We start from the raw sequence: 15,089 nt of genomic DNA, 5'->3' as shown, positions 1-15,089 counted from the left end.
TCAGTCTCGGCAGTTTGTGCATTTCTAAGAATCTGTCCATTTCTTCCAGGTTGTCCATTTTATTGGCATATAGTTGCTTGTAGTAATCTCTCATGATCTTTTGTATTTCTGCAGTGTCAGTGGTTACTTCTCCTTTTTCATTTCTAATTCTATTGATCTGAGTCTTCTCCCTTTTTCTCTTGATGAGTCTGGCTAATGGTTTATCAATTTTGTTTATCTTCTCAAAGAACCAGCTTTTAGTTTCATTGATTTTTGCTATTGTTTCCTTCATTTCTTTTTCATTTATTTCTGACCTGATCTTTATAATTTCTTTCCTTCTGCTGGCTTTGGGGTTTTTTTGTTCTTCTTTCTCTAATTGCTTTAGGTGCAAGGTTAGGTTGTTTATTCGAGATGTTTCCTGTTTCTTGAGGTAGGCTTGTATTGCTATAAACTTCCCTCTTAGCACTGCTTTTGCTGTGTCCCATAGGTTTTGGGTCGTCGTGTCTCCATTGTCATTTGTTTCTAGGTATTTTTTGATTTCCCCTTTGATTTCTTCAGTAATCACTTCGTTATTAAGTAATGTATTGTGTAGCCTCCATGTGTTTGTATTTTTTACAGATCTTTTCCTGTAATTGATATCTAGTCTCATAGCGTTGTGGTCGGAAAAGATACTTGATACGATTTCAATTTTCTTAAATTGACCTAGGCTTGATTTGTGACCCAAGATATGATCTATCCTGGAGAATGTTCCATGAGCACTTGAGAAAAATGTGTATTCTGTTGTTTTTGGGTGGAATGTCCTATAAATATCAATTAAGTCCATATTGTTTAATGTATCATTTAAAGCTTGTGTTTCCTTATTTATCTTCATTTTGGATGATCTGTCCATTGGTGAAAGTGGGGTGTTAAAGTCCCCTACTATGATTGTGTTGCTGTCAATTTCCCCTTTTATGGCTGTTAGTATTTGCCTTATGTATTGAGGTGCTCCTATGTTGGGTGCATAAATATTTACAATTGTTATACCTTCCTCTTGGATCGATCCCTTGATCATTATATAGTGTCCTTCTTTGTCTCTTGTAATAGTCTTTATTTTAAAGTCTATTTTGTCTGATATGAGAATTGCTACTCCAGCTTTCTTTTGATTTCCATTTGCATGGAATATCTTTTTCCATCCCCTCACTTTCAGTCTGTATGTGTCCCTAGGTCTGAAGTGGGTCTCTTGTAGACAGCATATGTATGGGTCTTGTTTTTGTATCCATTCAGCCAGCCTGTGTCTTTTGGTGGGAGCATTTAATCCATTTACATTCAAGGTAATTATCGATATGTATGTTCCTATTCCCATTTTCTTAAATGTATTGGGTTTGTTATTGTAGGTGTTTTCCTTCTCTTGTGTTTCTTGCCTAGAGAATTTCCTTTAGCATTTGTTGTAAAGCTGGTTTGGTGGTGCTGAACTCTCTCAGCTTTTGCTTGTCTGTAAAGGTTTTAATTTCTCCATCGAATCTGAATGAGATCCTTGCTGGGTAGAGTAATCTTGGTTGTAGGTTTTTCTCCTTCATGACTTTAAGTATATCCTGCCACTCCCTTCTGGCTTGCAGAGTTTCTGCTGAGAGATCAGATGTTAACCTTATGGGGATTCCCTTGTGTGTTATTTGTTGTTTTTCCCTTGCTGCCTTTAATATGTTTTCCTTATATTTAATTTTTGACAGTTTGATTAATATGTGTCTTGGCGTGTTCCTCCTTGGGTTTATCCTGTATGGGACTCTCTGTGCTTCCAGGACTTGATTAACTATTTCCTTTCCCATATTAGGGAAGTTTTCAACTATAATCTCTTCAAAAATTTTCTCAGTCCCTTTCTTTTTCTCTTCTTCTTCTGGTACCCCTATAATTCGAATGTTGGCACGTTTAATGTTGTCCCAGAGGTCCCTGAGACTGTCCTCAGTTCTTTTCATTCTTTTTTCTTTATCCTGCTCTGTAGTAGTTATTTCCACCATTTTATCTTCCAGGTCACTTATCCTTTCTTCTGCCTCAGTTATTCTACTATTGATCCCATCTAGAGTATTTTTAATTTCATTTATTGTGTTTTTCATCATTGCTTGGTTCCTCTTTAGTTCTTCTACATCCTTGTTAAATGTTTCTTGCATTTTGTCTATTCTATTTCCAAGATTTTGGATCATCCTTACTATCATTATTCTGAATTCTTTTTCAGGTAGACTACCTATTTCCTCTTCATTTGTTAAGTCCAGTGTGTTTTGAGCCTGCTCCTTCATCTGCTGTGTGTTTTTCTGTCGTCTCATTTTGCCTATCTTACTGTGTTTGGGGTCTCCTTTTCACAGGCTGCAGGTTCGTAGTTCCCGTTGTTTTTGGTATCTGTCCCCAGTGGCTAAGGTTGGTTCAGTGGGTTGTGTAGGCTTCCTGGTGGAGGGAACTAGTGCCTGAGTTCTGGTGGATGAGGCTAGATCTTGTCTTTCTGGTGGGCACGTCCACGTCTGGTGGTGTATTTTGGTGTGTCTGTGGCCTTATTATGATTTTAGGCAGCCTCTCTGCTAATGGATGGGGTTGTGTTCCTGTCTAGCTAGTTGTTTGGCATAGGGTGTCCAGCACTGTAGCTTGCTGGTCGTTGGGTGAAGCTGGGTCTTGATGTTGAGATGGAGATCTCTGGGAGATTTTTGCCGTTTGGTATTACGTGGAGCTGGGAGGTCTCTTGTGGACCAGTGTTCTGAAGTTGGCTCTCCCACCTCAGAGGCACGGCCCTGATGCCTGGCTGGAGCACCAAGAGCCTTTCGTCCACACGGCTCAGAGTAAAAGGGAGAAAAAATAGAAAGAAAGAAAGAAAGAGGCTATAATATAGTGAAGTAAAATAAAGCTATTGTAAAGCAAAGCTATACAGACAAAATCTCACCCAGAAGCATATACATATACACTCACAAAAAAAAGGAAAAGGGGAAAAATTAATATCTCCTGCTCCCAAAGTCCACCTCCTGAATTTGGGATGATTCGTTGTCTGTTCAGGTATTCAGCAGATGCAGGCACATCAAGTTGTTTGTGGAGTTTTAATCCACTGCTTCTGAGGCTGCTGGGAGAGATTTCCCCTTCTCTTCCCTGTTCGCACAGCTCCTGGGGTTCAGCTTTGGATTTGGACCCGCCTCTGCGTGTAGGTCGCCTGAGGGCGTCTGTTCCCCGCCCAGACAGGACGGGGTTAAAGGAGCAGCTGCTTCGGGGGCTCTGGCTCACCCAGGCCGCGGGGAGGGAGCGGTACGGAGGAGGCGGGGCGAGCCTGCGGCGGCCGAGGCCGGCGTGACGTTGCACCAGCTCGAGGCGCGCAGTGCGTTCTCCCGGGGATGTTGTCCCCGGATCCCGGGACCCCGGCAGTGGCGGGCTGCACAGGCTCCCAGGAGGGGAGGTGTGGAGAGTGACCTGTGCTCACACATAGGCTTTTTGGAGGCGGCAGCAGCAGCCCCAGCGTCTCACGCCCGTCTCTGGGGTCCGTGCTGATCGCCGTGGCTTGCGCCCTTCTCTGGAGTTCGTTTAGGCGGCGCTCTGAATCCCCTCTCCTTGCGCGCAGCGAAACAAAGAGGCAAGAGAAAGTCTCTTGCCTCTTCGGCAGCTGTAGACCTTTTCCCGGTCTCCCTCCCGGCTAGCTGTGGTGCGCCAACCCCTTCAGGCTGTGTTCACGCCGCCAGCCCCAGTCCTCTCCCTGCGATCCGACCGCAGCCCGAGCCTCAGCTCCCAGCCCTGCCCGCCCCGGCGGGGGAGCAGACAAGCCTCTCGGGCTGGTGAGCGCCGCTCGGCGCCGAGCCTCTGTGCGGGAGTCTCTCCGATTTTCCCTCTGCGCCCCTGTTGCTGTGGGATCCGCGCTGATAGCCGCGGCTCGCGCCCTTTTCTGGAGTTCGTTTAGGCGGCGCTCTGAATCCCCTCTCCTTGCCCGCCGCGAAACAAAGAGGCAAGAAAAAGTCTCTTGCCTCTTCGGCAGCTGCAGACTTTTTCCCGGACTCCCTCCGGGCTAGCTGTGGTGCGCTAACCCCTTCAGGCTGTGTTCACGCCGCCAGCCCCAGTCCTCTCCCTGCGATCCGACTGAAGCCCGAGCCTCAGCTCCCAGCCCCGCCCGCCCCGGCGGCTAAGCAGACAAGCCTCTCGGGCTGGTGAGTGCTGCTCGGCGCCGAGCCTCTGTGCGGGAACCTCTCCGCTTTGCCCTCCGCACCTCTGTGGCTGCGCTCTCCTCCGTGGCTCTGAAGCTTCCCCCCTCTGCCCCCCGCAGTCTCCGCCCGCGAAGGGGCTCCTAGTGCGTGGAAACCTTTCCTCCTTCACGGCTCCCTCCCACTGGTGCAGGTGCCGTCCCTATTCTTTTGTCTCTGTTATTTCTTTTTTCTTTTGCCCTACCCAAGTACGGGGGGAGTTTCTTGCCTTTTTGGAGGTCGGACGTTTTCTGCCAGCGTTCAGTGGGTGTTCTGTAGGAGCAGTTCCACGTGTAGATGTATTTCTACTGTATCTGTGGGAAGGAATGTGATCTCCGCGTCTTACTCTTCCGCCATCTTCTCGTGCACCGAGATGGTAAGCTTTTGAACTGCTTTTACAGTTAGGTGGGAGGAGTGACTTTGGTCTTTTCATGGAGGAGGTAGTTCTTCAAGACTCCATGCTTTACATGGGATGTCCAACTACAGGTCTTCCCTCTGTGTAGACATTTTATCTCCTGTCCTCATAGAAGCATTAATCCTGAGCCTCTATGGTCTGTGATTGAGGTTGAAGCTGCTGTTGGGTCCTCGCTTTCCTCTGGCCTTGATTTCTCTGTTTATCTGGCACAATGGGGATTTTCTACTTTTTTCTAACATGGGTATGTGTTAATATTTTTGTTTTTGTTTTTTCTACATTTTATTCATTTAGTTATGGCCTGTTTCTTGGTTTATGTTCATGTTTCTTTGTTGTCTTTTAATTCTATTTTGACCTTCTTTGTTTCTTCCAGTTGAAGTGCTAACATTCTTTGTGTGTTATATTTTAAAATAAACTGTATTATCTTAAAAAGTTGATATAAATTTAATCCATAATACATGTGCAACAACTCCTCTCTTATCCAGATGCCTTTTGCTTGGTATTTACATTAAATGCATGTATTCTTACAGTTGTGAAAATCCAGTTTATTGAAAGTTACCCACCTCAAGATGGAGGACTTTCCCTAAGAAAGTAGGCACAAACTTTTCAATGATAAGTTTTCTTCTCTCATCCTTATTAATTTAGAATGCTGAAATTAAGGATTTTGAGGTTATCAGTGTCCAAAGGCTAATGTAGGATTTTTAAAGCAAGACATTCTAGAATAATCAACCAGTTTTCATTCCTCTTTACTTTTTATTCTTTTCCTCTTACATATTTCAAACAACAAAAAGTAACCAACCACTCACTTTGCAGGATCATTAGGTCTTAAAGATGTTATCTTCTTGGATAAATACTTGTTATTTAATTATATATTGTTTTTCAGTGGAGATTGCTGATTTTTAAAAGAAATGATAATTTGGGGTTAGTAAATCCTACTGTTTGTACTAAGGATATTTTATTTATTGAGTCTTTTGAGAATTGACAGATACTCTGTTCTATTTTTATGGGCTTTTGAAAATAAATTAGAAAAAACAGGTAACTAGAATAACTTTTACAACATAGCAGAACATTTACTGTACCTGCACATGGGCACACACACACACACACACACACACACACACACACAGCCATGCCATGCCATCAACGTCATTTTCATTTACTTTTTGTTTTTTCTGGCAACAGTAGAACATTCCCTGACAACCCGCCTTCCATTATAAATATTTTAAAAACTAGGCAGGAGAGAGTCATCCCTTAACCACAGTCATAATGTAATGAAGGTACACACAGCTGCAGCAACACTCTGTAATTACTTAATTTGTTTTTGACAGCTCCCATTTGCAGAGGAGAGGAAAGTATGAACCACACATGAGTAAGGATTTTATATACGCCTGAATTTGTTTGTCGGTTGTGAATATTCACACATTTTTTTGGAAAACGACAAAGATTATGGGGCAGGAAATCAAAGCCAACATCACCCTTTTCCCAGCAGAGAAAAGCTCAAGATGTTTGCTGTCTATGGAAAGTTGAAGCAAAAACTCAAGCCAGCGTCTCCTCACCAAAGGGAAAAAGTACTAAATTAGCAATCACATTCCAGTTTGTGGCATTAGAGTGGGAGAGTGAGTTAAGAGTGTAGGCCTTGCTCATCAGATGGAAGAGCTTATTTTAATGAGTAAATGGAGCCTAGGACAGGCCACCATTTATCCCAAACCACCTTTCATAATAGTTATGTGTTGAGTGGTGTGATAACTATTTCTATGTTTTCTATAACCCAGCTATGGGGGTTCAGGGTGCTCCTCATCATGCACTTCTTAGGTAACTAGTGTTGACCTACATAGAACAGAGGTTGATGGGGCTGTGGGATGTTTCCTGGATCTCCTGAGACATGTCCTGAGTTGTCTGGGACTGAACACTTTAAAGGGACTGGTCTTGAAGTGGTATTAAGGCAAGATGAAACCCAACTATCAGAGATGTGTGATTGTGATTTGGTCTCTTTTTGGGAGTAGGAGAAGTCTCCTTCTACCCCAACTGGGAGTTGGAATGGGGTTAACAAATCCATACAGTTCTGTAAGGGGATGACGGAAACCTTACAAAGTGGGGAACACAGAGCAATGGAACAATTTGTGTTATCTCAGAGTTATCATCAGTAGTCAAAACTGCGCTTTTGGACACAGCAATTGGGCCTGATTAAGAGGCTGTCTGTCACCTTAGGAAGATGGGTTGGGGTAAATTATATCTTACATAAATCAGAGTAAGGAACTATAATAAAGGGTATATCATTATTCTATTAATATTGTATTGAGAAACTAGGCAGAGCTCTGGAATTATTTACCTGGTAGAAATCTGACCAAGTAGAGTTAAAGATCTGTCTGTGCTTTCTCTGTCCCCGATTGTCTTGATTCTTTTTGGCAACAGGATTCTAATGCATAAAACCATATGCAAATGTCGTAAGCAGTAATTAAAGGCAGAGTCACATGTGATTTAGTTAGCTTACCTTGAAGAAAGTTCTTGGGAGGAGTTTGGGAAGATTTGTTCCTTGCAGAAGGAGGTCATGAAGGGCAGGTATTTGAGTTATAAAAAGAGTCAACTTGAGGCTGTAGGCTCAAGAGAGCTCCTGGGGATGCTGATCTGTCATTGCTCCTGCTCCTTTGATCAAGTCATGTAGTTGTGGTCAAATCATGCAGTTATATATTCACATTGTCTTGCATGTTCTCCTCAGTAGGAAGGAATTTAGGCCTGGGAAGATGCAGACATTTCCTCTCAGGTGTCCTGAGTACTTTCGCCCAAGGTCATTGTCATCAGACAACCTGTGACTAAGATTGTTTTCCCTGCCCTTCCCAGCACCCCCCAGCCTCGGGCTTCCAGAGCAGACATGGTGTCAGAATTATGCTTGATCCTGCCTAAAGACAACAGGGGTGTATAAACGGTAGGGTGCTGAAGGTTGTGGGGCATCTTTATCCTCTCTTATGTCATCTCATTCCAGTATTCAAGGTCAGTCTCCCAAAGAGCACTCTTTTAAGCTATGGTACTTAAGGCAGTAGTCATCTTTCTCTACAGTCCTATCAGAATGTTATTTGATATTTCACTAGTGGACACATTTATATATACTTACTTGAAACTTGGAGAGTGATTTTACTTGATAAATCTCAGCAGCTTAATATATACCTATAAAGTTGGTCTGAAGGCATTGGCAAATTATAGATGAACTTATTCAAATCAAAGGCCTATGGTCCCTTATTGATTTTTCAAGTTTTTTCTTTCACATTAGAAACATTTAAACTTTGATTGCTTACAACTTAGTTCTTCCTTTTTACACAGCATTGTTTAATGCTAGATTATTCCTGAATATGTATAAATCCTATTTATAAAATTGGTAACTGCTAGTTAAATTAGATAAATCTAATTTATCAAAAATAATCCTGATGGTGAAGTTAAGATGGTGGAGGAGTAGGAAGATGTAGAGTTCACCTCTCTCCACAGATGCATCAGGAATACATCTATAGATGCAACAATTCTCGTAGAACACTGGCTAAACACTAGCCAGAAGACCTTGGACACCGGAAGGGACTATAAAGATCCTTGCATAACTGGGTAGGACAAAAAAAAAAAGAAGCGAGAAGGAGGAGGAGAGGAAGCAGGATGGGACCTGCACCCCGGGGTGGGGCAGCTGAAGCAGAGGAGAGATTCCTGAATTCAGGGAAACCCCCTCTCTGACGGGGAAATCAACTGGGACAGAAGGGAAGCATTTGAGGCTGTCGGAAGAGGGTGAAGCAGCCGATCTGTGGCAGACGGGACAAAGTGAGAAATACACAGATGGTCTGTACGGCGGCCCTGTGTGCCCCGGACTGGGACGTGTGTTCACAGGTGTGCAAGACGCTGGAAGCTGGAGTGTGGGGATTAGAGAACTGGCCTGGGGCAAGAACTGCTGTTGGCTGTGGGGAGACAGACTGAGGGGATGGGAGGGAGGAAATCCACAGCAGGGAATGCTTATGGAGGAAGACTGGACTGCCATGGAAGCAGGTGCTACTGCTGAGTGACACGCAGTGGGAGGAGCCACTGTTGTAGCCTCTCTCTCCCCACATGCCGGCACCTGCCAACGAACAATAAAAGAAGCCCTCTCAGGGCTGGCCCTCACACACTGGCTGCCAGGCACCAGAAAAAGCCCGGCCAGGGCTGGCCCTCACTAGGGCCATATCTCTTGTGCCCATGGCCACCGGCTTCCCTGCACATTTTGCGCTGCCAGGGCTCCCATGATCCAAGCAGTCATACTACCTCTGTGCCCTGTCCTCACTGGGGCAGACCCAAGATCTCCAAGGCAGCCTCAGGAACAGACTCCTATGGGTGGACCACACATAGAGGTGGGGACAAAACCAAAGCTGAACCCCAGGGATGGGGCGACTAAGGAAGAGTATTGAAAATCTTCCCATCAGCTGCACAAGCTGCAGATTATATCCCCACAATCACCTAAGTAGACCCTGCATCTATGGAATATCTGAGTAGACAATGAGTGTTCCCACAAATGAAAACGGTCTAGTTCTGACAGCTGTAGACTTTGGGGGCAGCACACGCAGGAATTGGGGCAGATCAGAGTCTGAGTGGTCCCCACAGGGCCCACGACAGGTCCAGAGACCAGCCCAGAGGCAGAGGAGGGTCTCTTGGGGAGGCGGAGATGGGCTGTGGCTCACAGCGTGTGCAAGGACACTGACAGCTGAGACCCCAGGGAAACATAATTATTACTATTAATTGTATTATGTTTTGATTCATTCTGTTGTTGGTTCTGGATTTCTTTTAGTGTTTTTTTGTTTGTCTGTTTGTTGTTGTTTTAGGTTTTTTTAAATTTAGTCTTTTAGGAACTTCGTGTTTTATAACATATTTTTTATTTTTAATTTTTTAATATATTTCTATTTTTACTTTTCTTTTCTGTTGTTCTGTGTTCTTATTTTTTCTTCTCCTTTTTCTTTAATATATTTAAATTTTTTTTGTGTTTCCATTTCTACTTTGCTTTTCTGTTGTTCTGTGTTTTTTCCCATTTTATTTTATTTTATTATTATTTTAAAAATCATTTTTATCAGTTTGTTCAGTTTCCTTGCTTTATTCTTCAGTAGGCACACTATTTTGGTTTTGATTTTAGGTTTTGTGTTTTTCTTAGTTCTGATTCTAATTGTTTGATTTCGTTATGGGGTTCTTCTCTTTTTCTGGTTGTTCTCTTGTTTTTTGTTTTATTTGGTCTGTTTTTGTTTCTTTTGCGTGTGTGTGTTTCCTCGTTTCTGTGTTTGTTTGATTTTGTTTTTACCATTTCTCTGGGGTTTTGTTTGTCTTTTTTTTTCCTTAATAAATTTTTTATTTTATTTTTTAATATTTCTATTTCTACATTGCTTTTCTGTTGTCTTCTTTCCCCTTTCCCTTTTTCTTTTTTTTTTTTAAATCTTTTATTTTCGTTTGTTTTGTTTCTTTGCTTCATTCTTCAGCTGGCACCCTGCTTTAGTTTTATTTTTTGGTTTTGTGTTTTTGTTCCGTTTTAAAATTTTTTTAATTTTTAATTTTTAAAAATTTTTTAAAATGATATTTTGTTTTATTTCTTATTTATTTTTTGGCAGATCTTTATTGGCGTATAATTGCTTCACAATACTGTGTTAGTTTCTCTTGCACAAGAAAGCGAATCAGCCCTATGAATACACATGTCCCCATATCGCCTCCCTCTTGACCCTCCCTTCCATCCACCCTATCCCACTCCTCTAGGTCATCGCAAAGCACCAAGCTGATCTCCCTGTGCTATTCTTCTGCTTCCCACCAACCAACTATTTTACATTCGGTAGTATATATATGTTGATGCTACTCTCACTTTGCCCCCACTTCGCCCTCCCACCCCATGTCCTCAAGTCCATTCTCTGTGTCTACCTCTTTATTCCTGCCCTGCAACTAGGTTCATCAGCATCATTTTTTTTTTTTTTTAGATTCCACGTATATGAGTTAGCATACAGTATTAGTTTTTCTCTTTCTGACTTACTTCACTCTGTATGACAGACTCTAGGTCCATCCACTTCACTACAAATAACTCAATTTCGTTAGTTTTTATGGCTGAGTAATATTCCATTGTATATATGTGCTGCATCTTCTTTATCAGTTCATCTGTTGATGGACATTTAGATTGGTTCCATGTCCTGGCTATTGTAAATAGTACTGCAATGAATATTGTGGTACATGTCTCTTTTTGAATTATGGTTTTCTCAGGGTATATTCCTAGTAGTGGGATTGCTGGGTCATATGGTAGTTCTATTTTTAGTTTTTAAAGGAAGCTCCATGCTGCTTTCCATAGTTGTTGTATCAATTTACATTCCCACCAACAGTGCAAGAGGATTCCCCTTTCACCACACCCTTTCCAGCATTTATTATTTCTAGATTTTTTTTTGAATTTTATTTTATTTATTTTTTTATACAGCAGGTTCTAATTAGTTATCCATTTTATACATATAAGTGTATATATGTCAATCCCAATCTCACAATTCATCACACCACCCCCCCAACTCCCCGCCACTTTCTCCCCTTTGTGTCCATACATTTGTTCTCTACATCTGTGACTCAATCTCTGCCCTGCAAACTGGTTCATCTGTACCATTTTTCTAGGTTCCACATATATGCATTAATATACGGTATTTGTTTTTCTCTTTCTGACTTACTTCACTCTGTATGAGTCTCTAGATTCATCCACATCTCTACAAATGACCCAATTTCATTCCTTTTTATGGCTGAGTAACATTCCATTGTATATATGTACCACATCTTCTTTATCCATTCGTCTGTTGATGGGCATTTAGGTTGCTTCCATGATCTGGCTATTGTAAATAATGCTGCAATGAACACTGGGGTGCATGTGTTTTTTTGAATTATGGTTTTCTCTGGGTATATGCCCAGTAATGGGATTTCTGGATCATATGGTAATTGTATTTTTAGTTTTTTAAGGAACCTCCATACTGTTCTCCATAGTGGCTGTACGAATTTACATTCCCACCAACAGTGCAAGAAGGTTCCCTTTTCTCCACACCCTCTCCAGCATTTGTTGTTTGTAGATTTTCTGATGATGCCCATTCTAAATGGTATGAGGTGATACCTCATTGTAGTTTTGATTTGCATTTCTCTAATAATTATTGATGTTGAGCAGTTTTCACGTGCTTGTTGGCCATCTGTATGTCTTCTTTGGAGAAATGTCTATTTAGGTCTTCTGCCCGTTTTTGGATTGGGTTGTTTGTTTTTTTAATATTGAGCTGCATGAGCTGTTTATATATTTGGGAGATTAATCCTTTGTTCATTGATTCGTTTGCAAATATTTTCTCTCATTCTGAGGGTTGTCTTTTTGTCTTGTTTGTAGTTTCCTTTGCTTTGCAAAAACTTTTAAGTTTCATTAGGTCACATTTGTTTATTTTTGTTTGTATTTCCATTACTCTAGGAGGTGGATCAAAAAAGATCTTCCGGGACTTCACTGGTGGCGCAGTGGTTGAGAATCTGCCTGCCAATGCAGGGGCCACGGGTTTGAGCCCTGGTCTGGGAAGATCCCACATGCCACGAAGCAACTGGGCCCGTGAGCCACAATTACTGAGCCTGCACATCTGGAGCCTGTGCTCCGCAACAAGAGGCCGCGATAGTGAGAGGCCCACGCACCGCGATGAAGAGTGGCCCCCACTTGCCACAACTAGAGAAAGCCCTCACACAGAAACGAAGACCCAACACAACCATAAATAAATAAATAAATAAATAAATAAATAAATATTAAAAAAAAACAAAACCAAAAACTTAACTAGCAACTTTCACGTTGTGCATTCTAAGAAAAAAAAGATCTTGCTGTGATTTATGTCAAAGAGTGTTTTTGCTATGTTTTCCTCTAAGAGTTTTATAGTGTCTGGTCTTACACTTAAGTCTCTAATCCATTTTGAGTTTATTTTTGTGTATGTTGTTAGGGAGTGTTCTAATTTCATTCTTTTACAGGTAGCTGTCCAGTTTTCCAGCACCACGTATTGAAAAGACTGTCTTTTCTCCACTGTATATCCTTGCCTCCTTTGTCATAGATTAGTTGACCATAGGTGCGTGGATTTTTCTCTGGGCCCTTTATTCTGTTCCATTGATCTATATTTCTGTTTTTGTGCCAGTACCATATTGTCTTGATTACTGTAGTTTGTAGTATAGACTGAAGTAAGGGAGTCTGGTTCCTCCAGCTCCATTTTTTTCCCTCAAGACTGCTTTGGCTATTTGGGGTCTTTTGTGTCTCCATACAAATTTTAAGATTTTTTGTTCTAGTTCTGTAAAAAATGCCATTGGTAATTTGATAGGGATTGCATTGAACCTGTAGATTGCTTTGGGTAGTATAGTCATTTTCACAATATTGATTCTTCCAATCCAAGAACATGGTATATCTCTACATCTGTTGGTATCATCTTTAATTTCTTTCATCAGTGTCTTATAGGTTTCTGCATACAAATCTTTTGTCTCCCTGGGTAGGTTTATTCCTAGATATTTTATTCTTTTTGTTGCAATGGTAAATGGGACTGTTTCCTTAATTTCTCTTTCAGATTTTTCGTCATTAGTGTATAGGAATGCAAGAGATTTCTGTGCATAAATTTTGTATCCTGCAACTTTACCAAATTCATTGATTAGCTCTAGTAGTTTTCTGGTGGCATCTTCAGGATTTTTGATGTATAGTATCATGTCATCTGCAAACAGTGACAGTTTTACTTCTTCTTTTCCAATTTGTATTCCTTTTATTTCTTTTTCTTCTCTGTTTGCCATGGCTAGGACTTCCAAAACTATGTTGAATAATAGTGATGGGAGTGGACATCCTTGTCTTGTTCCTATCTTAGAGGAAATGTTTTCAGTTTTTCACCGTTGAGAATGATGTTTGCTGTGGGTTTGTCATATATGGCCTTTATTATATTGAGGTAGGTTCCCTCTATGCCTATTTTCTGGAGAGTTTTTTATCATAAGTGGGTGTTGAATTTTGTCAAAAGCTTTTTCTGCATCTATTGAGATGATCATATAGTTTTTATTCTTCAATTTGTTAATATGGTGTATCACATTGATTGATTTGTGTATATTGAGGAATCCTTGCATCCCTGGGATAAATTCCACTTGATCATGGTGTATGATCATTTTAAAGTGCTGTTGGATTCTGTTTGCTAGTATTTTGCTGAGGATTTTTGCATGTATGTTCATCAGTGATATTGGTCTGTAGTTTTCTTTCTTTGTGACATCTTTTTCTGGTTTTGGTATCAGGGTGATGGTGGCCTCATAGAATGAGTTTGGGAGTGTTCCTCCCTCTGCCATATTTAGGAAGAGTTTGAGAGGATTGGTGTTAGCTCTTCTCTAAATGTTTGATAGAATTCACCTGTGAAACTATCTGGTCCTGGACTTTTGTTTGTTGGAAGATTTTTAATTGTAGTCTCCATTTCAGTGCTTGTGATTGGTCTGTTTATATTTTCTATTTCTTCCTGGTTCAATCTCAGAAGGTTGTGCTTTTCTAAGAATTTGTCCATTCCTTCCATGTTGTCCATTTTATTGGCATATAGTTGCTTGTAGTAATCTCTCATGATGCTTTGTATTTCTGCAGTGTCAGTTGTTACTTCTCCTTTTTCATTTCTAGTTCTATTGATTTGAGTCTTTCCCTTTTTTTCTTGATGAGTCTGGCTAAATAGTTATCAATTTTCTTTATCTTCTCAAAGAACAAGCTTTAATTTTATTGAACTTTGCTATTGTTTTCTTTGTTTCTATTTCATTTATTTCTGTTCTGATATTTATGATTTCTTTCCTTCTGCTAACTTTGGTTTTTGTTTGGTCTTCTTCCTCTAGTTCCTTTAGGTGTAAGGTTAGATTGTTTATTTGGGATTTTTCTTGTTTCTTAGGGGATGCTTTTGCCGCATCCCACAGGTTTTGGATCATCGTGTGTTCATTGTCATTTGTCTCTAGGTAGTTTTTGATTTCCTCTTTGATTTCTTCAGTGATCTGTTGGTTATTTAGTAATGTATTGTTTAGCCTCCATGTGTTTGTGTTTTTTACGTTTTTTTCCCTGTAATTGATTTCTGATCTCATAGTTTTGTGGTCAGAAAAGATGCTTGATATGATTTCAATTTTCTTAAATTTACTGAGGCTTGATATGTGACCCAAGATGTGATGTATCCTGGAGAATGTTCCTTGTGCACTTGAGAAGAAAGTGTATTCTGCCACTTTGAGTGGAATATTCCATAAATATCAATTAGATCTATCTGGTCTATTGTGTCATTTAAAGCTTGTAATTCTTTATTTATTTTCTGTGTGGATGATCTGTCCATTGGTGTAAATGTGATGTTAAATTCCCCTACTATTATTGTGTTACTGTCGATTTCTCCTTTCATGGCTCTTAGCATTTGCCTTATGTATTGAGGTGCTCCTATGTTGGGTGCATAAACATTTATAATTCTTATATCTTCTTCTTGGATGGATCCTTTGATCATTATGTAGTGTCCCTCCTTATCTCTTGTTACTGTCTTTATTTTAAAGTCTATTTT

The 15,089-nt window shown here is 40.8% G+C and overlaps 1 long non-coding RNA gene across 2 annotated transcripts in view; it reads left to right on the top strand.

Moving 5' to 3' along the window:
* LOC103001654 (uncharacterized) overlaps window positions 1–12,351 on the top strand; it is a 58,981-nt gene extending 46,630 nt beyond the window's left edge. For both annotated transcript variants that reach the window (XR_009008646.1, XR_009008645.1), the window contains one exon: window positions 12,005–12,351. This is a non-coding gene — a long non-coding RNA (uncharacterized LOC103001654). The remainder of the gene's footprint in view (window positions 1–12,004) is intronic.
* Window positions 12,352–15,089: the final 2,738 nt, after the last annotated feature.

The sequence above is a fragment of the Balaenoptera acutorostrata genome, chromosome 6, assembly GCF_949987535.1.
Source record: "Balaenoptera acutorostrata chromosome 6, mBalAcu1.1, whole genome shotgun sequence".
Lineage (NCBI taxonomy): Eukaryota > Metazoa > Chordata > Mammalia > Artiodactyla > Balaenopteridae > Balaenoptera > Balaenoptera acutorostrata.
Note: the sequence above shows the minus strand (reverse complement) of the source record. Positions and strands in the feature narration are given on the sequence as shown.